Source organism: Mustela nigripes, chromosome 1, assembly GCF_022355385.1.
Source record: "Mustela nigripes isolate SB6536 chromosome 1, MUSNIG.SB6536, whole genome shotgun sequence".
Lineage (NCBI taxonomy): Eukaryota > Metazoa > Chordata > Mammalia > Carnivora > Mustelidae > Mustela > Mustela nigripes.
This window is the reverse complement of record NC_081557.1, coordinates 218,132,549-218,154,856: the sequence shown is the minus strand read 5'-3', so window position 1 is coordinate 218,154,856 and position 22,308 is coordinate 218,132,549. Positions and strand designations below refer to the sequence as shown.

Below are 22,308 nucleotides of genomic sequence, written 5' to 3'. Positions count from 1 at the left end.
CAAAGGTGGACGAAACCAGAGCAGGCACCTAGGCGGACGCAGCCCCTCGGCCGCCCCACCGACAGCCGCCCGCAAGTGGGCTCTCCTCAAAGTGCAGGAACTTTTCCCAGGCTTTGAATCCCGGCCCCCACGGCCACGGTGGCAGTCTTCCCGCCGACGTCGCGACGCCGCCCGGCTCCTGGTGCTGCACCTGACTCGGCGGCCGCAGTCCCGAGCAGCCTGTCTCCTCGCAGCCCCTTCCCCTCTCTTGGCTGCTTTCCGCTCCTCTTTCTCCAGGGAGGGAAGTGGCAGGGAGGGAAAGTGGCGACAGGCAGCAGGGACTCGGTGGCCCTGCTGGCTCCCGAGCTCCAGGCAAGTGTCTAAACAATAGGACGGACGCAGCAGCCCTAGTCTCGCTCGGCTGCGGGAAGGTGCGTTGTTGTTGTAACTGGAGTTGTTCGCTCGGGCTGCCTGGCGCTGAGCGCAGCCAAACAAAAACCCGACCCGCGCCTCTGGAGCCGGCTGCTCTGGAGCCCCCAGACGCTCCCCTTTCTCTTCAGCACTCCGGCCGTGCCCGGAAAGCTCGGCAGCTCCCGCCTGTGCCCGAGAGCCCCGTCGCTCCCATCACTCGCCGCTGCCGCCGCCGCCGCCTTTTTAAAGCACCGTCTGCGGCAGCCACCGCCGCCACCACCGCTGCTGCCAGCCTCCGCCGTCCGCGCGCTCTCCAAATAAATAACCCCAAGTCAGAAGTTAAGCCGGCGTCGGCTTTATATACCAAGCGGAGCCCCCACCCCCTAGGCCCCGCCCCGCGCCGCCCGGCACCGCCCACTGGCTGCGCGCGGGGCGCCCGCACCTCGCCGGGGAGAGGTGAGGCCCGGGCTGCCAGCGCCAGGCGGAGGCGGCAGCGGGCGGCGCGTTCTCGCGCGCCCTGGCTCGCGCCTTCGCTCCCACGCCCGGACAAAGTTTGCCGAAGGAAGGAGGTTCCCGGGCCCCCGCCCCCAGCTCCAGGGCCCGGGAGGTGCCCCAGGCTATGAGCTGGTTGGTCGCGGCGGAGGAATGGGGAGAGGGCGCCTTTGAACGCGACTCATAAATAAATAGAGCTGCCAGTGCCTTTGCGGCAGCGTTTGCCACGATCCTGAAGGGGCTGTTCAGTGTGTTTGCAGCGCAGCAAAAGAGAGACCGATAGATTGTGATTAAAAAAAAAAAAAAAGAAAGAAAAGAAAAGAAAAAAAAAGAAACCCCAAAATAGATCTGCCTGCGCTCACAGACACACACATGTGTTTTTTTGGGAGCTTAAAAGTTCAGAGTTTTTGCAAGTTTTCCAGCCTTCTCGCCAGCCTTCCCATCTCTGAGCCACCCCCTTCCGTTTAACCCTTTCTCTATAGTCACACACTTAACACCAGGCTCAGCTAACGTCTTGGATATAAAATATGCTCGCAAAACCCTAAGGGCTTGAATATGTCTGTGTGGTTTTACTCTCTTAGGAGAGAAAACTAAATCCCTAGCAACGCACGTTGTAACCAGAAGGTTTCCTTTATTTAGGGGAAGATCTGGATTTTTTCCCCCCACTATGTTTTGAAGGAGAATTTCCTTGTTTCCTCTTGTCTTTTTAGTGTGATGTGTGTCTGGCAAGTGCTATAACTCGCCTGCTCCCCACTGCTCTCCCAGCAAAAACCAGTATCACTATGGAGTTGAAATGGTAACTAGAGGAGTCAGCTCCTTTTCTTGAATTTAAAGCACCTTATGTGGTTCTTTCTTGTCCCATTCCACCTTAGTAGGCTGTCACAGGAAGTAGTGCAAACCTGCAGCTTAATGCCAGTTCATAGTGTGACAATTATTTGTGTCATTATCTATCCTCCCCTTGAAAGCAAGAGGATCTGTCCAATTTACTTTTGTATTTCCAACATCTAACAGTATGCCTACCACATAGTCGGCGCCCTGAAAATTAACCCCTTTTCCCCCTTAACATAAGAATGTACTCAATCTGAAACTTCACCAATATCTCTATTAACTGTTTTCCTATTTAAATTCCCAAAATGGCTTTTAAGGAGACTATCTCTACCTATTCAGTTTCCCAGGTCTAGAAATCCTAAGCTATTCTGAGGACATTTCCAAAGACAGGAGACCTATTATATAACCAAACTGGAACTCATTTTAGTGCCATAGATTTACCTTGGTCTGTTCTTTTAAAGACTTGAAAACATCTAACATTTATTAACTTATTTGTCCTTCTCAGTTTTAGCTTAAAGTTCTGTTATGTAACTTCTTTTTAAAATTAATTATTTTTGTTAACATATAATGTATTATTTGGCCCAGGGGTACAGGTCTGTGAATTGTCAGGCTTACATATTTCACAGCACTCACCATATCACATATCCTCCCCAGTGTGCATAACCCAACTGTCCTCTCCCTACTCCCCCCAACCCTGAGTTTGTTTTGTGAGATTAAGAGTCTCTTATGGTTTGTCTCCCTCCCATTCCCAACTTGTTTCACTTTTTTCCTTTCCTAACCTTCTCCCCCCAATTCCTCACATCAGACTATGTAACTTCTTTAAGAAGGAGAAAGTGGAAGCCATACTCACATTTTTTTAAGGATAAAGAGTTAAAGAATAAGTGCTTATGAATGACCAAGGATTCTTCCACCACCTTACCCCAAACCCAGTGAATTTTCTTTATTCTGTACCAATAATTATGTGGTTGATATATGTTTGCTACCACACTAATTAATTTCATAACTCTGATACCTTGTCAACAAAAAGATGTATTTATTTTCAGTTTTATCCACCACCAAGAATCATTGTTCTGTATTTTAATTGCAAAAATGTATCTTGCATTCCAATATTTGCAAATAATGTTATTTATATTGTTGCACCAATGAAAGTCATAAACATGAGTTCAAGTTTGATTCTTTGTCTGGGTCGCTTTCCATTTTGTGTAAAGCCAAAAAAGAACTGAAAATAATATTTGTAGCCACATGCCTATTGGAACACGTTTTTAAATTTATGAAAATTTAAATAAGAAGATGTGTCCAAGGATTTCATGAAGAAGAAAAAGAAGACTGCAACTAATTCCTGAGCAACATGGCACATTAATTTGTCCTATCAATTTTTCAGCTAATAAAGGGAAATTTATACATGAGTGACCAGGTTTCTTATTTCTAAAGCTATTATTTTAGTATCCTCCAGTATTATTGTAGGGTGATTTTTGGAGGCCTTGAAAGCTTCAGTACCATTAACTTCTAGGTCTTCATTTTCCTGAATTATGCTGCTCTCAAGTGAGATCTGAATTTCTCTTTGACTGTGTTATACCCAACCTGAAGAAAGCCTTCTGTGGTGCCTCTTGTCACCACATGAGGTCTCCATAAATCCTGACCTGAATTAAACAGAAGTGGAAACCACTGGAGTCAACATTCAAGTCTCCTATTATGTTGAAGGAAAAAACAAGAAAGAAAAAAATAATCCAGTTGCTACAATATTATAGAAAACAATTTAGACAATTATAACTGCATACAGTTAAAAAAATAAAAAGCAATCATTCTCTCAATTCACATTTTCTTTGGAAAAAGAAAAAAAAAAGTTTATGACATTGGGACATGTGGAGGAAGGGAATAAGATAAAGAATCAATGAAAAAGAGGTAAATATGAATGAAAAAAAGATAATAGTCACAACATTGATCAAATTCATGAAGCTAACAGAATAATTACATGTCTTTAACTGTCTTCATGCCACTATTTTCCATTGTTGCAAAATGTGCTCACATTAATTTTCTAATTTTTCTTACAAGATCTTTGCATTTGAAGTACAGATATGGAACCCCAGAGTCATGGAGATTGAGATTTAACTAAATTTTTTTCCATGCATCCCAAGTACCAAGCTGTTTAATAGAGTTAAAACCATAGTGAAACTGTATAAGGTGGCTATTTGACAAGCATTCAGGTCTTTAGTCAGGTGTGATTAAATGGCAGAGCTGAAATCAGGACCTGCATTCTCTGACTCAAATTTCAATTGGTTCTCCTACACACAACTCTATGTAGAGACCCCCCTGAAACTCTCAGGGATCAAGGAATCTATAATTCATTGGGAACTGTCACCACGATACAGGAGATGTTCACATCTCTGCACATGCTCTGTTTATGGTCATCTAAGAAGAGGAGGGGAGAGCTAGGGCCTGCAGCAGCAGCACCCCAATAATAATAATACTCAAATAGCTTCTGGAATTGGCTTAAACTTTGAGATGATTCACTAGGGCAGTGTTCTCAGAGTATGGTTCCTGGACCAAAAGCATCAGGAACACCAGAGACTGTAGCTGGAAATGCAAATGTTCAGACCCCACATTAGACCCACAGAATCAGAAACTCTGGGGAGTGGAGGCCAGCAATCTGGTTCTAACAAGCCCTCCAAGTGGTTTTGATGCTCACTGAAATTTGAGAACCATTCTTTCTAGAGCTACTTTGTGGTTACATCTGAGCCACTTAAGTATAGAGAATTAAGCAGCACTGAGTGATGGACGGTGCCTGCTGAGTAGGCTTAGGCTTCTCCTTGCTGGGTATTTGACAATTGCACGTTCCTGATAACCTCTAGGGGGCACCAAAATATTTTTATGTACAGCCCCACTGAGGCACTGAAAGCTTACACTCCTTTTGCAAGGAAACAGCCGGAGAAGTGCAAAGAACTTCAATCTCAACAAACTGCCCTAATTATCATGTCTCAGCCAGTTAAAAAAAATCACCATATTTTTTTTTCAGTTTAATATTATTTATTATGGGAATAATGATATCTACTGTTTGTGATTATGGTGAAAATTAAGACAGTATCCGTCAAACTGACCCAGCACAGTGCCCAGCATAGACTGAAGTGTTCATTAAATAAAAAGGAGTATCACTTCTTTCCTCCTTACTACTGCTATTGCTAGATAAATGTTTCTAAAACATTGTATTGCTATTGTGAGAATAGATTAAGTATTTCCATTATTTATTATAATGATCAGGTAACTTATCCTGAGCCCGGGAAACCCTGGGGCTATACTTTAAGAGTTAAAAACAAACAAAACAAAACAAAACAAAAAAAACATGCCCTGCCCAGGCCTACAGTTTTCCATGAGCAAAAAAGTTGAGGTGGATACAGTTAGTTTCAAGACACTTCTATCCCATGATATACTTTGAAGGTGTGAAGTTGGTTTTTCCATTGCCATAATAAAATAGCTTGTTGGTAGTTTGGTAAATTAAAATGAAAAGTCTAAAACCTGGATCCTCTTCTAAGTGGGAAGGCCTGGGAAGCTTTGGATCTGTCCCTTAGATTTTTCTGGCCATAGTTTTTCTCATTTATATATAATGTTGGGATTAGACCAGTTGAACCATAAATACTTCCCAGAGCTTAGTAATAATATACTTATTAAGTAATGTCTGGGTTCCAAATATTTAGTTCCTTTCATGCTCACAACAATCTGAGTTAGAGACTATTTCAATCCCCCATTTATACTTAAGTAAATGTGAGTTCACAGGAACTCATTCAGTTGGTCATATTCTTAATAAATGGCAATAAATTAGAGTTCTGATCTGACACCCCAAATCTCATTGTACAAACATCACAATACACTGTTTCTCAAATTCTATCATTTAAGTATATAGTGTAATGACTTGTTCCGTATGTAATTAAGACCAAAACGCTTTAGGGGAGGTAAAGTTGGAGTAGAGGCAGTTGAACAATAAATATACAATATACTTGAACAAAACAACAATGACAAAAGGAGTAAAAGGAATAGTTTATACCCAATAATGCAGGTTAAAAAAAAAAAACAAAACACAACACATTAACATTAAAGAGCCCAAAGGAAAATATACAGAAACATTTTAATGGTTTTATGAAGTTAAAATAAATTTGCAAGAATTTAGCCATCAAGGGAAAAGGAAATACTGTTGTATATGATTTTAAGTTGCCTGAACTTTTGACTCTAAGTCTAAAACTGTGTCTCCTGGATTTTCACAAAAGAAAATAAAAATCTTTCTGTGTTACTTGGAAACGAAGGGAGAGAAACCCCTCACACCTTCTGCAGGCTTTTGCTAGTTTGAAAAAGTTGACCTTCCTGCAGCAGGGTCATAATATCAGGCTAAAATTACAAAGAATTTGTTCTAGTCTAACATAAACTCAAAATAAAATATTTCAAATCTCAAGGCTAAATACTATAATTTAGATAATAATCAACTCTGATTAGCAGAGGCTAGTCATAACCACCATTAGAACATTGTAGTTCAAGGTACATGGCTGCCTGATGGCCAAAAAAGCCATTTTCTCAGAGAAAGAGTCATATTAATGTCTTACTTGGAGAGTTAACTTTTCTGTAAAGAAATGGACAGTAAGTGTTTTAAGCTTTGCAGGCCAATGGGCAAAATTAAGGATATTATACAGACTCCAATATAATAAAGAAAAAACAAATTTCCACAAATGTTTTACTGTTGTAATTAATTATATAACAGTTGGTTACAATTATTTTTTGTAATATAGATCTACTTAATAGTAATTATGGAATTGTTTTTAGAGAGAATAACATTTCATTTAATTGAAAGTCCAAAGTAAGTATTTCCTATCATCAAATCCATTGCTAAGTTTAATATACAAAAATCATTTTTAGCTCACTGACCATACAAAACGTGTGACAGGTCCAACTCGGCCTTAGTCCAAAAAGGTGGTTATTTGATGGGTGAAGTCATAGTTTCCTAAAGGTGATGTTAAAATTCAAGGGATGTTGTAAAGATAAAGGCTCTGAGTTCCAAAGTGGCTGCTCTGTGACAAGCAGTAAATGTCTTCCTCAGTATTATCTACTGCTCTCTCTAGTTCTTCAGCTCTGAAATGCAATTCTGCAAAAACTTTTAAGAAAATTTAAACTCATTTCATTTTAATATAAATTGAATTAGAACACAATATGCTGCATATCCATTTCTTCTATGTGCTTATCTGTTGAACCAGATGGTCCTCATATATAGAATGGAGATAAGAAGAAGTAACATTTATTAAGTATTTACTATGTGCAGGCATTATTCCACGTGTTCTACTTTATATTCTCATTTAATCCTCCTTGAAAACTGTATTACCTAAGAGATGAGGAAGTTGAAGGACAGAAATGTTGAAGTAACTTCCCACATTTCAGTGGGTATGAGGGAAATGAAGTCAGGAAAAGTTAAATAACTTGTGCAAGGTTGCTCAGTTAGGAAAGGGTAGGAAGAGCTAAGATCTCAACCCAAGCAACCAGGGGTCAAAGCACTAAGCCTCTTAATAATTAATATATTCTAGGAATTTCACGATAATAAAATGAAAACTATGCATATGAAAGAAATACATAAACTATAAAATACCATATTAATGTTCTTACTTGCACTGTGGCTATTTTAAATTGAAGATGGTGAATGCCAAAAACAACATACAAACATTTAGTAAAGAATACCTGGTGTGAATGTAATCTTACTTGGGCCAACCCTTTTATCTCCTTCTTTCCTTAGTAATGGGTTTCTTTCATTTCTCTTTCATGACTTGGAATACACTGTCCTTATATAAAAAGGAATGAAACAAAAGGGATATTTTTACACTAAAATGACATGGAAATTCTATATTTTCTATGCAGATTTAAGAAAAATACTATGTAAAGAAGAATCTCTAAGTATAAAGAGTTTAACTTTTCAAGAAGTATAATGTCTGAAGAAATAGAAATACTACTTTAGGTGTTGTTAACTAGTAATATCTTGTGTAAGAAGAATCAGCTCAAAGTTATATGTTCTTCTTTATGATGGTAAGATAACATAGCTGAAAAATAGTCTTATGTATGATTGCCCCAGCAATATAGTGAAAAGTTTTGAAAATTAAATGTGAATTCTCATGCTGCTTTTACCCACTGAGCCACCCAAGCACCCCTCTAATGCTGTTTTAAGGAGCATATCAAAATAAAGTAACTTTTAAAAGTGTGTCCATTCATTCCAAATTGCTTTATTTGGGGATAAATCTATTCAGAATTACAGACATAACTCTTTCGTGTGTGCATTCCTAAATCTCACCTATATATCCCTTACCCTTAATATCTTTGTCTGGGTCTAAATTTTTATTTTTATTTTTCTTCCTTAAACTATTATATGTGGAAAATAAGAGATTATACATTATCCTACCTCAAAGAAGTTGTGGAGATTAAGTAAGTTAATACATAAAGCACTTGGAGACTTCTGGTTCTAAAACAAGAAGGCATCTGCCCACGTATTTCCACTCCTCCTCTTTAAGTACAACTAAATGTCCTTGACGGAATTCCACAGGCAATGATAAAAGCGGTCCAGAGAGCTAGGAAGAAAAGGAGTTGGATTGGCTGAGAAGCTCAGGAATTGAGGACTGACAGCACTTGAGTTTCCTGGTTTTTCCTTCTTTCTCACATAGTGCCAAGAAAGGACAAGTCTGTGAGAGACCTAGTGGGGAACCTGAAATCCTGCTCCCTACCTAGGGCATCAGATGGCTGAGATCCTCCTCCCAACTGCTGCTGCTCAATCATTGGGACACCAGCAGGCAAACTGATCCACTTCCAGGAAAGCACTTGTGGAACCCAGTATTTCCCTGCCTTCCACTCAGTGGCATGAGAGACCCAGGCCCAGCATCTTCTGGCTCTCCACTGTCCCATCATGCCCCCCCCCCCCCCCAATTTGCCCCCCTTTTCCCCCCCCCCCCCCCCCCAGCAGAAGATGATCCAGGGTATTACTCAGCTCCAGCAGGCAGCAGAATAGGGAATAGCAGAAGCCCCAGCAGCACCAAGATAGCAAACCAGACCAGAATTGCATCGCAAAGACTCTGAAAACTAAAGTCCACATAAGTAGGCCAGGACCTACATGCTAAATCTAAACACAGTGACAACAAGCTAAAATAGAAGATTTAAATAGGATCAAGATTCTTCTAACATAATGGAAATGTCCAGGCTGAAATAGGAAAAAATCACTCATCATACCAAGAACAGAGAAAATCACAATACGAATGATAAAAGACAATTAACTGATGCCAATCAGATGGTGAAAGGGGCTATCAAGACATTCTTAGGTGAAAAAATACTAAAATATTTTGTTTTGCCAGCAGACCAACCCTAAGGAAATGGCTAAAGGAAGTTCTTTAAGGAAAAAGGAAACAATAAAGAAAGGAATCTTGAAACATGGGGGGAACAAAGAAAAAACAACGAAGTGAGTAAAAATAGGGGTACAAACAGTATATTTTCCTTCTCCTCTTGTGCTTTCTAAATCATGTTGGAGGATTAAAATAAAATCATCACACTGTGTTATGTGATTCTCAGTGTTTGTAGAAGAAATATCGAAGACAATAGTATCATATACAGGTGAAAGTAAAGAGAAAGGGAGGTAAAGCTTCTGCACTTCAGTCAAACTGATAAAATGTCAACATTACCAGACTGTGATAAGTTATGTCTATACAATGTAATACCTAGAACCATAAGAAAAGTGTGCAAAGAGATATACTCAAAAATACTATAGAGATATCAAAATGGAGTTCTAAAACATGTTCAAATAACCCATAAAAAGCTAAAATTAAAAAAAAAAATAACAGAAAGGAAAACCACCAAAACCAAATAGAAAACAAAAAGAGAATGACAGACATAGGCTCTAACATATTTCAATGATTACATCAAATCTAAGTGATCTAAATGTACCAATGACAAGAATAGATTGGCAGAAAGGATTGAAAATCATGACCCAACTATGTGCTGTCTGTCAGAGACTCACTTGAAATAATCACAAATAGGTAGGTAGAAAGTAAAAGGATGGAAAAATGTATACCATGCAAACCTTAATCAAAAGAAGATAGAAGTGACGATACACATATCAGATAAAGCAGGTATCAGAGCACAGAAAATTACTAGAGATATTGTGTAGTGATAGAAGTGTCAGCCCACCAAGAAGACAACATTCCAACATTCAGTAAAGTATGTTGATTGTCTTGGTGGTTACATACACAAACCTACACATGTGTTAAAATTGCCTAAAGCTACACACACACACACACACACACACACACACACTCGCATACACACAAATGCAGTATTTCTGGTGAAATCTAATAAATTCTATGTGTTGTACCAATGTCAATATTCTGGTTTTGATATTGTACTCTAGCTATGTAAGACCTTAATACTGGGGAGGCAGGGTGATGGGTTCATGGGACCTCCCTCTACATTTCTTTGCAACTTCTTATGAATTGGGAAAAAAAAAGTTAAGAACCAAAGTTACATACTGAATTATTGCATCTTGTATAACATTTTTGAAATCACAAGAAGAAAAATTGTAAGTCTTTATTCCTAAAGAGTATGTTGGGCTAAGGATGTCTGCAGACAGACATACTGAAGGATGGAGAAGGGAAAGTTTGTAAAGGAGTCAAAAGTATGGGGTTTGGGCTATGGGTTGTGAGAGAAAGAGAGAGAGGTGTGGACGATCCTGAGTGGGAAACTACTTATGGAGAAGGAAGAAGACCAGGGTATGCAGGTGACTAAAGACAGTAATTGGAGGAAGGGAAGTAAGACTAACTGGGAAGAATGTGAGGAGTGTGTGTGTGTGTGTGTGTGTGTGTGTGCCTGTACATGTGTGTGTGACTGTGCATGTGTGTGTGAGAAAAAGATATGACAAGGTGCGGGAAGGATTTCCAGAAGGGAGAAATGGTCTTGGCCATTTTGAGTGGATGGTATGGGAACCAAAATTGTGCAGGGGAGATATAAAGGAAATGTGTGCACAAAGAGACAAACAGTAATCAGAGATAGATGTAATATAATAATGGAGGAAGACGGGGACTGTCATTGTTGGCCCAACAGCTTTTAGTGAGAAAGCTACTGTATCTAGAGGGCTATATGTTTAGAGGTTATTCCTGTAACTGTTCTCAATGAACTATGAGAACTTGTGAGGGTTGTTGAAGCCTGCTGAGCCTTTGGCTCTTATCTGTGAAATGATGAGTTGATTTTTCTCATATCATTCAAGCTGCAGCAGTCTATGATTTTATTGTCACTACATGGAACAAATAGGGAAAATGTGTTTATAAGCTTTCTTTCTTCATTTTAACATCAATGATTAACAACAAAGACTAAAATGTCTTCAGTGGTCTGTGGTTTTCACTTTAGAAAAGCAAAAACTGGGCAAGTATTGGATTGTGGTAAGTTAGCAGAAACAACTAAAAGGAAGGAAAAACCCGAGTTGCTGAATATTTTAAGAGAAAAAGTCCTTGCATTAAAAACAATGGGTTTATGTTGCCAGAGAGAGTAATATTTAATTCCACTTTCACAAATATTTCATCCCTTCACCTTTAAAGTGACAAGGATGCCGTTGAGTGGTTTGAACCACCTCTAAGCAGACTTCATCTTCAGCAAATCATCTTCAGCAAAAGGATTAAACAGTCATACAGCCATACCATGGAAGATTACTTCACAATAACAAGGATCATACCATTGATACAGCATGGGTGGGTCTCAAAGACACCAGGCTGAGTAAAAGAGCTTGTGTCAAAAGCCATATACCAATGGTTGAATTTAAGGAATGTTCTCAAAATGACAAAATTAAAGAGGTAGAGAAAAAATCATTGCTTGCTCACTGATAGGGATATTTAGGAGGAGGAGAGGAGTGTGACATTGAGGACAGCTCACAGGAGCTTTTCGTGGCAACGAAATAGTTCTGTCTTGATTGCAGTGGCAATTATACAAATCCACATCACAGAGCTTCACACACACTCTGTACCAAGTGTGTGCATGGATTTTGTTACTGTACCATATTGGTTTTGATACTGTTTTGCAATTAAGACATAACCATTGAGTATGTAGGAGCTCTTTGCACTGTCCTTGAAAATTCCTGTGAATTTATAATTATTTCAAAATTAAAAAAAAGTTAAAAGCAGTGTCAATGTCTAGAAGGTGATATGGTATCATTGTTAACAACCCTTGCTATATCAACCTAGGTTATACAACTTCATAGTTTTATGAACTTGGCTTAAATATTCTCTTTTTTTGTTATTAATCTCTAAACTGGGATCATCATGGTACCTAATTCGAGACATTATTGTGATGATTAAGAGAATTAATGTAAGTAAATTGCTAAGAGTATGGCAGTGTACATACAAAGTCCTAACTGAATGTTATCCATTTTTTTAAAGATTTTATTTATTTATTTGACACAAAGAGAGAGAGAGAGAGAGAAATCACAAGTAGGCAGAGAAAGAGAGAGGGAAGCAGGCTCTCTGCTGAGCAAAAAACCTGATATGGGACTCAATCCCAGTATTCTGAGACCATGACCTGAGCCGAAGGCAGAGGCTCAACCCACTGAGCCACCCAGGCGCCCTGTTATCCATGATTAAAGATAAATTTTATATTATAAATATAATGATTCTTGTGCACGTTGTTGTTTTTCTTTTCTTTTCTTTTTTTTGAAAGAGAACTTTTTATTGCTTTTATAAACAGAAAATTCAACAGTGTCTACTGAGCCCTGTTTGGTGGCCAGTTCCTTAGCCTTTTTCAACTTGGCAATGCAAGCCACCCATTTTGCACCCAGAATGCTGCTTCCCCAATGACAGCATATCTCATCATATCCATCATTATAATTGGGTCCTGATGGCTTCCACCAGCTTAGCCAGAGCTCCTTTGTCTTCTGAGTTAATCTGTGTGAAGGAAACAGTGGTACGGGTCTTCCTGTGATCCAGATGCCCCAGCCTGGCCTTCCCCTTGATAGTTCAGTAGAGAAGAGCCATCTTCTGACACAGAGCAGGCAGGAAGACAATCAGCTACGTGGGCTCCACACCATGTGCAATCACTACCAGCTGAGCCTTCTTGTTTTCCACCAAGGTGGTCACAGTATTAACCCCAGCACGAAGGACAAGCGGCCTTGGAGTGGGGACCTCCTCTTAGCTGGCAGCTGTCTTCTCATCCTGGGGCCAATAGTCTCTGCTTCTTCTCTTGCTATGTCTCTGGTCTATGTTTATGAGCCAGCTTGAGGAGTTAGGTAACCGTTTGGCCGTCCAAGGCCTGGGCGAACTGGTGAATTGTGGGAGGCCCTTTTAGCTGTTTATAGGAAATAGACCTTTGCTGCTGCAGCCATTTGACAAAGTGGGTGAGGTCCGTTTTGGCCTGGATATTTTGTCAGACCTAAAAAATTTCTTGGGCCTTTTTTCCAACAGGGGAGTGACCAACTTCTTGGCCTCTGACTTCTTCATGATAGAGGCTTCAGAGCCACTTTCTTCCCCTTCACCTTCTTTACTTTGGCCTCTTGGATGGCTGGAGGAAAGAGCTGTTCGTTTTTGTAACAGCTAGAAGGCTCACAGTTGAATATTGGGCATACCATTAGGTATTGTGTGTTTGTTTAGGCATGCTGAATGTGTGACAGTCTTCATATAATTTTCCTGACATTTTTACTTATCAAACAGATATTCTTTTGCATTATATTGCTTTGCAATATGCTCTTATTCCATTGCATTTCAGAACTCCAGGTTATGTACCTATTCATTCCTTCCTTATCTGGTTTTACTTTATAATTTTTGACACTCTTTTCTATTTTTTAAGGGGGGGAGAGAGAGAGAGGATCTTAAGCAGGCTCAGCACCCAACCCAGAGCCCAATTTGGGGCTCAACTGAACGACCTAAGCCCTGAGCCGAAATCGAGAGTTGGTGGTTCAATCGACTAAACCTCCCAGGTGCCCCTTGACACTAAATAATTTTTTGAACTAATGTTAAGATCTTTATAACAAAGGATAAAAATCATAGGTGTGTGAAAGAAGAAACTTCTTCAGTAAAAGCATAGCTGCTTATACAACCATAACTATAACATTCAACTTTTGTAGAAAGTATATTACTATTGCAGCATTAAGGGATTATGTGACTTAGTTCAGAAAAATGCATATTGAGCCCTGTTTGGTACTTGCTTCTGGTGTAGATGCTAGAGAGACAGAGATAGAAAAGATATAAATCTTCCCCTTGGGGAGCCTATAGGCCAGCAGATAGACAATAGAAAAATAAGACATTAGAAATCACCAGATGTGTGTGGTGAGAAAAACATGTATAGCAGAATGACAGAAACAAAAAGCATAGTTCTGCCCTGTGATGTCAGGAAAGACAGGACAATGAGTAAGTTTTGAAGGATTGAGAGGAATATTTCTGGTGCACAATTTGAATGATTATAAATACAAACAACATAAAACCATGACCAAATCTTTTATCCCATAAGAAAATATATTACCTCACATAACAATAATCTCTGAGGCAGAATGGCCCCAGAGCTGATAAAGCCGGTAGATAAGATATATACGTATGTGTGTGTGTATAGATATACATATGTAAGATATATGTGTATATATCTTTATATATACATGTATATAAGATATATATACATATATATGTGTGTGTATATAGTCCTGTGACTTTATATGGCCAAAGAAATATGAGAATTCGGGGCACCTGGGTGTCTCAGTGGGTTAAAGCCTCTGCCTTCAGCTCAGGTAATGATCCCAGGGTCTTGGGATCGAGCTCTGCATCGGGATCTCTGCTCAGCAGGAGCCTGCTTCCTCCTCTTTCTCTGCCTACTTGTGATCTCTGTCTGTCAAATAAATAAATAAAATCTTAAAAAAAGAAAGAAACGTGAGAAGTCATGGAAGTCACAATGTATGTCATGTTGAAAAGCCAGGAGGTAAATCTCTATGTGCTCTTCTCCCTCTACTGTGATGATCACAAATGTTTTTTGGTCAGTATGCTCAAACAGCCTGGTTCCTGAAGTTGAAGGTGACATGAGGAAGACTACATAGCAGAGCCCAGCTGATCCACAGTGGACGTGAAGCATGAGTCAGAGAAGTAAATACTATTACGAGTGTTCTGTAAGAGTTTTATGAAATCGTGTTAAGATATATATGTATGTATACATCTTATATATATATGTATATAAGATATATATGTATATATGTGTGTATATATATGTATGTGTATATATAGAGAGAGATTGATTTATTATAAGGAATTGATTCACACAGTTATGAAGGCTGACAAGTCCAAGTCCCAAGATCTGCAGTCAGCAAGCTGGAGACCTAGGATTGCTGAGGGTGTGAGCTCCTGTCTGAAAGCCAACCGGCTCATGACCCAGTAAGCACAGATGTTTCAGTTCAAGTCTGAAGGCAGGAAAACAAACAAACAAACAAACAAACACAATGTTCCAGCTCAAAGCAGTCACGAAAGAGGAATTCTTACTTATTAGAGGGAAGGCCAGGCTTTCTTGTTGGATTCAGGCCTTCAGCTAATTGGATGAGACCCTCCCACGTTAGGGAGAACAATCTGCTTTACTAGGTCTACTGATTTAAATGTTAAATGCATCCAAAAACATTCTGACAGAAAAATCTAGAATAGTGGGTGACCAAATATCTGGGAACCTCATGTCCCTGTCAAGTTGACACACTCCCCAAAGTATTCATACTTAATTGATTCAGGGTGTGCTTGGGCAGCAGAATTTTTTAAAGCTCCCTCATGATCTAATCTGCAGCCAAGATTGAGAAGCACTATACAGGAGGGTGGTGTTCCATACAGGAAACTTGGGGAATGTGGAGTCTGATACTAGGATTTTCTACTTTTGCAAACAGGATCCCCTCCTCCCCCACCAACTTCCTAACCAACTTAGTATCAAGATTTGTTAGACTTGATACTGAATATAGGGAGGAAAAAATCCTATTTCTTCCTCCAATTTGGAATCCCCATGGAGACATAGAGAAATAGGTCACGGGGGGGTGAAACCTACAAATCAATATGCCATTAATAACAGAAAGAGCCATGTTCAATAATAATTTACTCAGACATTATTTTCTCTTAATATAATACATGCTTTAACTTTGGAAGTACAGCAGGAACCAAATGAGAAATCTTTACTCCAGAACCAATTAAATGAATAAATACCACTCCTCCACCCACCCAGGAAAATAGAGACAGAAATAATTTAATTTACTTAAGACTGGCAATGAAATCCAAATACAAATCAATGAGCCAAGGGTCCTTTATAAAAATACTCCTTAAGACATTATTTTGAACATAAACATATGTATACCATTGTTTATTCTCTAAGAAAATTTCCATTTGAGAATTACATATGTGTGTTTATATCTGACAAATATATCTGATATGCATATATATGACTATATATTATATAGGTACATGATACTTTAATATTTATGCATTTTGCTTCATCAGTATCTTTTAATTAATTTACAATGATGGTTTTTCATGAAACTATCTGCTTGACATTGCTATAAACATAATGTAATATTATTAACATTTGCATAGATAGGAGATTATTACAGTACAGATAGTTTACTTTTCTTCAACTATTAAATAAGGGTAATTTATTTTTATTTATGGCTATAGATTAAAACTTATGAATTACTCAGGTAAGGAATGGGAAGAAGTATTCATGGCATTTAAAAACCTTTTTTAAAAAGATTCCATTTTAATCACAGATGAGACAGATTCATAAATTGAAACCTCTTTAATTGGCAATTAAAAGCTGTAGGACAATGTTGTCTCTCTGCTTTTTCAGAATTAAGTCCCAGCTGTTTTGAGAAACCAACCAGAAGATTGAGAGAAACTACCAAGTATCCTGGGGAGCAATTGTGAGTAAAGAGTCACATTAGCTTCCATTATTCTAAAATCATTGTGTTACCAGCAGTAACTATAAATACTGTAAATGAAGTAAAGGACCTCAAGTTTTAAAGTTATTAACCTGCTTTTCACCATGAAAAGTATTACACTTTTCTGAGTCTGAACTTCAATAAGACCAAGAAATTCCCAAAATAAATTTGAGATAGTATTCACGATCAATCATCCTTCCTCACCAGTTTAAGCATGAAGTGTTTGATCATTTAGTTTGGGGAATGACTTATTTTTATTTAAAGAAAAGTGACTAAAGCCACTATATGTCACTATAGCCATGGAAGTCTACATTATAATGTAATAAACAACTCCTGTCTCTTTATGGCTCATAACAACAATTTTTTTTTTTCTCTCTCATACACCTATCCATTGGGATTTGGCCATGAGCTCTGCTTCATCCTTGGTCACTCTCTCTGGTCTCAGGCTGATGGAGCAGCTACTGTCTCAAACATTGCTTGTCCTTATAGAGTCTTAAACAGCAACAAAAAGCTCCATCCTGAAAGTGACATCTCACTTTCATCATAACCCACCAGCCAGATCTGATCACATGATCCACTCAAGAACAGGTAGGAGAGGATGTATACTCCTCCCCGTGGTAAGAGGTCAAAAACTGGAAATACTTGGAGAACAGCATTATAGATTAACGCTTTCAGGTCAGGAAATACTCAACGAACTCTACTTCCCATGTGCAAAATATATTCGACTCTTTCCTAAAGAAGTCAGTCCAAAGGTCCCATTTTGCAAGTGCATCAAGCTCAAAGCCTAAGTTTTCTAGTCCATTATAGTAGACTCCACGTCTAGCTCCAGTGTGAATCCTCTTGTTCTTGTAACTGATGAACTCAAAAAGGAAGTGTCTTTTCCATGCTCTCTCGATACACAAAGGTAGAACAGGAACAGAGTATTGCACTAAACTCTTCCATTTGAGAAGAGGACAAACAACAGGTATAGGGAGCAGCTAATCTGATCCACAATAATTCTGAATTCCTGCTTTGTGGAGATGGGGAGGACATGCCACCTTGGAAAGGGAGAAAGGAATGGGGATGTTCCTTGATGAGAAACTGACTTTGCTTCCTGGCAGAGTTTCAAATTGATTACTCTTCTCTATGGTCTTTGGCTCTACACTGTATGCCACATCTGTAGTGGGCATTAGATAAGAATAGTTTTCTTTATGGGCTGAATGACTTTCTCACTCTGCTGCATGCCTTCTGAAAGAGTGGACTAATAGTCATTTTAAGTTTCTAACAGTCTCAGGTATGTATAATTTGAGATTATATTTTCTCTGTGCAATATTCTTAATAATGTTCTAGGGCTTTTAATCTATTTGGTGCCATTGCCAACATGTGGTGATGGCTGCTCACATTTCTCTTCTGGATAGATTTTTAGATTGGTTGTGGGTTTTTTTGCTTCCTCATACTCGCACCTCCTGTTCTCAACATAATTATGGGTAGCAAACTAGGGCCTTTCAGGATTAAGAAGGAGACAATCATATTTAGCCTCTCCACTGATTCATTTCATATAATTGTAAAATATACACCATAATAATCCACTCACACTTAACAAAGTGTTAAATTAATCCATTAAAAATAAACATGACCAGACTAGTCTAGGGCAAGAGAACAAATGGACATGTATAAATATTTTTAAATTGTAAATAAAGCTAACTGTTAAATAAATATACCATTTCCTCATATCTTGACCTTGACATTAATACAGCAAAGTTGAAAAACTTGTATAAAACTGTGGTTTTCATTGATTGAAATATCAAAAAATTGCAAGGACAACTGTATTAATTATTATAGATGCTGGTTGAGAGCTTTGCTGGTGGGTTGGATATGTTTACATTAATAATAAAAATATATAATTCATGAAATATTACATATTTTGAGAGAAAATGATTTTTCCCTTAACTAATATTGTTACATTCAAAATTTTCCACATATTTTTTATATCACTGACAGTAATGTCAAATTAAATTACCATACAGTGTTTAGGTATTTTCTTTCCCTATATAAGTTTCAAAGAAAAATTTTGCTCTGCAGAAGAAGTAGTAACTGAAATCATCATCAAATTTTATACAGCAATACTTAAATTCAGAATTCAGCTATGGATTTTACATGTCATATTCAAACAATGTAAAGAGGTCCCATAGATGAATGATTGGATCACAGAAAATGTTTAAAATATTTTGATTTTATGTATTTAATTGCTGTCATTTCTATTTTAATTTCACCATCTTTTGTATTTATATCTAACTGCATTACTAGAGTTGTTCTTTCAAAATCTTGAAAATTGAATGTTACAAAGCAAACCAAAAAGAGCAGTATTTTCAATTTTATCAAATTTCTATTTTATTCTATTAATCAAGATTATATTTTCATTGTTGTTTGAGTATAAAATTGAAGCGGGAATTAAATAAGCCTTAGAAATACAATGTACACACACACACACACACACACACACACACACACACAAGAAATACAATGCATAATTTAATGAATATAGACAACAAATTGCACTAGAATTATTAACATGATAAGTATTGTTACAGTGGTAATCATATTGCAATATATAGATATATCAGAGTAACACATGTGTACCTTAAATTTACAAAACCTTTTATGTCAAATTTATTACATAAAAATAAAAGACTGTATTTTAATCCTAAAATGGCAGAAATACAAGTCAACAATAAAAAAAACAAAAATAATCCAATTATAAAGGGGAATAGGACTTGAGTAAATATTTCTCCTAAGAAGATATACTAATTGCCAATAAGCATTTGACAAGATTCTCAACACCATTAGTCATTAGGGAAATGCAAATCCAAACCACAGTGACATTCTACTTCATATACACTAAGACGGGTATAATCAAAAAGACAAACAATAAGAAGGGTTAGCAAGGATATGGGGAAATTGAAACTGTCACGCATTGCTTGTGGGAATGTAGAATGATGCCACTATTTTAAAAAATAGTTTGGCAGTTCCCCAAAAAGCTGGAATAGTTATCATATGATCCAGGAATCCACTCCTACATATGAATCCAAGATAACTGAAAATATGTGTTCACACTAAAACTTGTGCACAAATGTTCATATAACATTTTTCATAATAACCAAAAAATGGAAACAACCAAAATGTCTATCAACTGGTGAATGGGTAAATAACATGTGGTATATCCATACAACTAAATATGTTTAGTTCATCAAAAGACGTTCTGATATATGTTACAAAATGGATGCAACTTGAAAACATTACGTGTAGTGCAGACATAAAAGGCCAAAATTCTATTTATATGAAGTGTCCCGAAAAGACAAATCCATAAAGGCAGAAAGTAAACTAGTGGTTTACGGGGGTGGAGGGAGAAATAGGTAATGGTTTCTTTTTGGAGTGAAGAAATGTTCTCAAATTAAATAGTGAACATGATTGCACATACTGAACTGTACACTTTAAAAAGGTGAATTTCATAGTATGTGAATTATATCTTAAAGATATTATTTAAAAATATGACAAAAATTAGATTATGGCGATGGTTGCACAACTCTGAATGCACTAAAAACCATTGAACTGATCACTTTGGTGAATTTTATGATGTGTGAAATTATCTCAATAAGTCAGTGAAAAGGGGGTGCCTGGGTGGCTCAGTGGGTTAAGCCTTTGCCTTCAGCATAGGTCATGATCCCAGGGTGCTGGGATGGAGCCCCGCCCGCATCTGGCTCTGTGCTCAGCAGGGAGCCTGCTTCCTCCTCTCTCTCTGCCTACTTGTGATCTCTCTCTCTGTCAAATAAACAAAACAAACAAACAAAAAAAACTTAAAAAAAAAATAAGTCAGTGAAAACAAATGGCCAGAAAACATTCCCTAGAGAAACTGATGGTTATTGGTAATATTTTTTCTCATTTATAGGTCTAAAAATATTTTTTCTTCCGTGTTCTAAAATCTTATATTTTGTTGCAATGTCATTATCGCTGCATATTTCATGTGTAGTTTTTTTAAATTTAAAAATACATATTAATTATTTTAATATGTACTCTTGTTTAACTTTTAAAAAGTAAAACAACCAAATTTAGCTATCTCAGGGCTTTTTTGGTAAAGCTTCTGCTAACCTTATTACCAATAAGCAACAGCTCATGACAAATAACTTATAGTACACTTCAGTATTACTTTAAATTTTCACTAAATACTGAGATCATGTCTCACTTTTTATTTGAGAGCTAGTCTTCTGTTAATTTCTTCTCATCTTCTAAACATTTCATATCTCACCTAATGAAATCTAATTGCTTTCACCGTATTTAGTCGGCATTATCATCAGGTGTCCAAATGTGTTCATAAGGTCAATGTTTTCAGTTCGTTTATCAAGTTATTTGTTCCATTGTTGGGTGAATTAAAACAAAAATAAAAACCAAAACCTGCACGTGGTCTCTGGATTTTTCTAAAGAAAATTAGAATCATTGTTATTGGTAATCTCTGGCTCTGTCTCCTAGCAACAAAATCTAACTATATGCTTTACATGTTCCTGGGATTTTGGCTCAGATTCTAACTTGTATACAATTTTAATTATCAACTATGTTAGTACCAGTATCATAGGCATAGAAAATCTTTTATATTAATGCTGAAAATTGAAAATTGTTTTGTAGTGCTTAGGTCAAAATGTATATGTTTTACAACAGGTGTAAAATGAAAGAAATCAACCTCATTATTTTCTTCTGGGAGCTCAACAATAATTTTAATGAATGCTTGTTGTTCAATATAACTTTTGACCCTGGTACAAAGTAAATTAGATAATATTTACTTTTTATAATTTACTTTTCATAATTATCTATATTTTTTTTGTTTTACCTTATTATACATTAAACTAGAAATCTCATTTTCATTTCTTCATCCCAAACACTCAGTTTATAAAATCTACTTTACACAATCAATTATGCTTGCAACACATTTGGAAATAATTTCTAATAAACTTAACTTTCTGCTTTCTTTTCTGTAAATATCATTCCCTTTGTGCCACCAAAATTTGTTACGCTCAACTAATATTGAACATATGACATTATTCTGTTCTGTATTGAGAATATATTGGTGCTTACTTATCTTTGCTGAATGTTACTTATCGAATGGTGTTCACTCAGACTTTCTCGAGTACTAGTAATTGTATTTGTGAGTTATTTATTTTTTTATTTTGGAAAGTGGTATTTTGTGCAAAAACGTGTTTCTGGTTATGGATACCTTCATCGATCAAGGCTAGAACTTAAAGATTAGTCGGGAATCATGAAAATACAGTATCAATATTCTTTGCCATTAATTTAGAATCCAAGTGGCAATGTCTACAATTTTTCTTCATTTAAAATGATTTTATTATAAAATTAAATACTAAATTTTCTAACATGTATATCCAAGTTAAAAATTATACTCATTAATTTGAGTCAGATCATGTTTTGCTAAAAATCCTCTCATGCTGTCAGAAGGATGTGATGGCCATTTTAGGGCATCATAATCCAAGAAACAGTAACACTCCAGAGATTTTTGTCTTTTTCCTTCAATTTGTTTATTTTATAAACGTAGTTTCCATCACCTTTTAATGTGGAGACCGGAGTGGTATTTGTTTCTTCTAAGATGTAAATATGATGTTAACAATTCTTTTTTTTTAAATTTTCATTGTTTTGGGCTG

General features: G+C 37.3%; 1 pseudogene; it reads right to left on the bottom strand.

Moving 5' to 3' along the window:
* Positions 1-386: 386 nt before the first annotated feature.
* Positions 387-21,872, bottom strand: LOC131999925 (large ribosomal subunit protein eL8-like; annotated as a pseudogene).
* Positions 21,873-22,308: the final 436 nt, after the last annotated feature.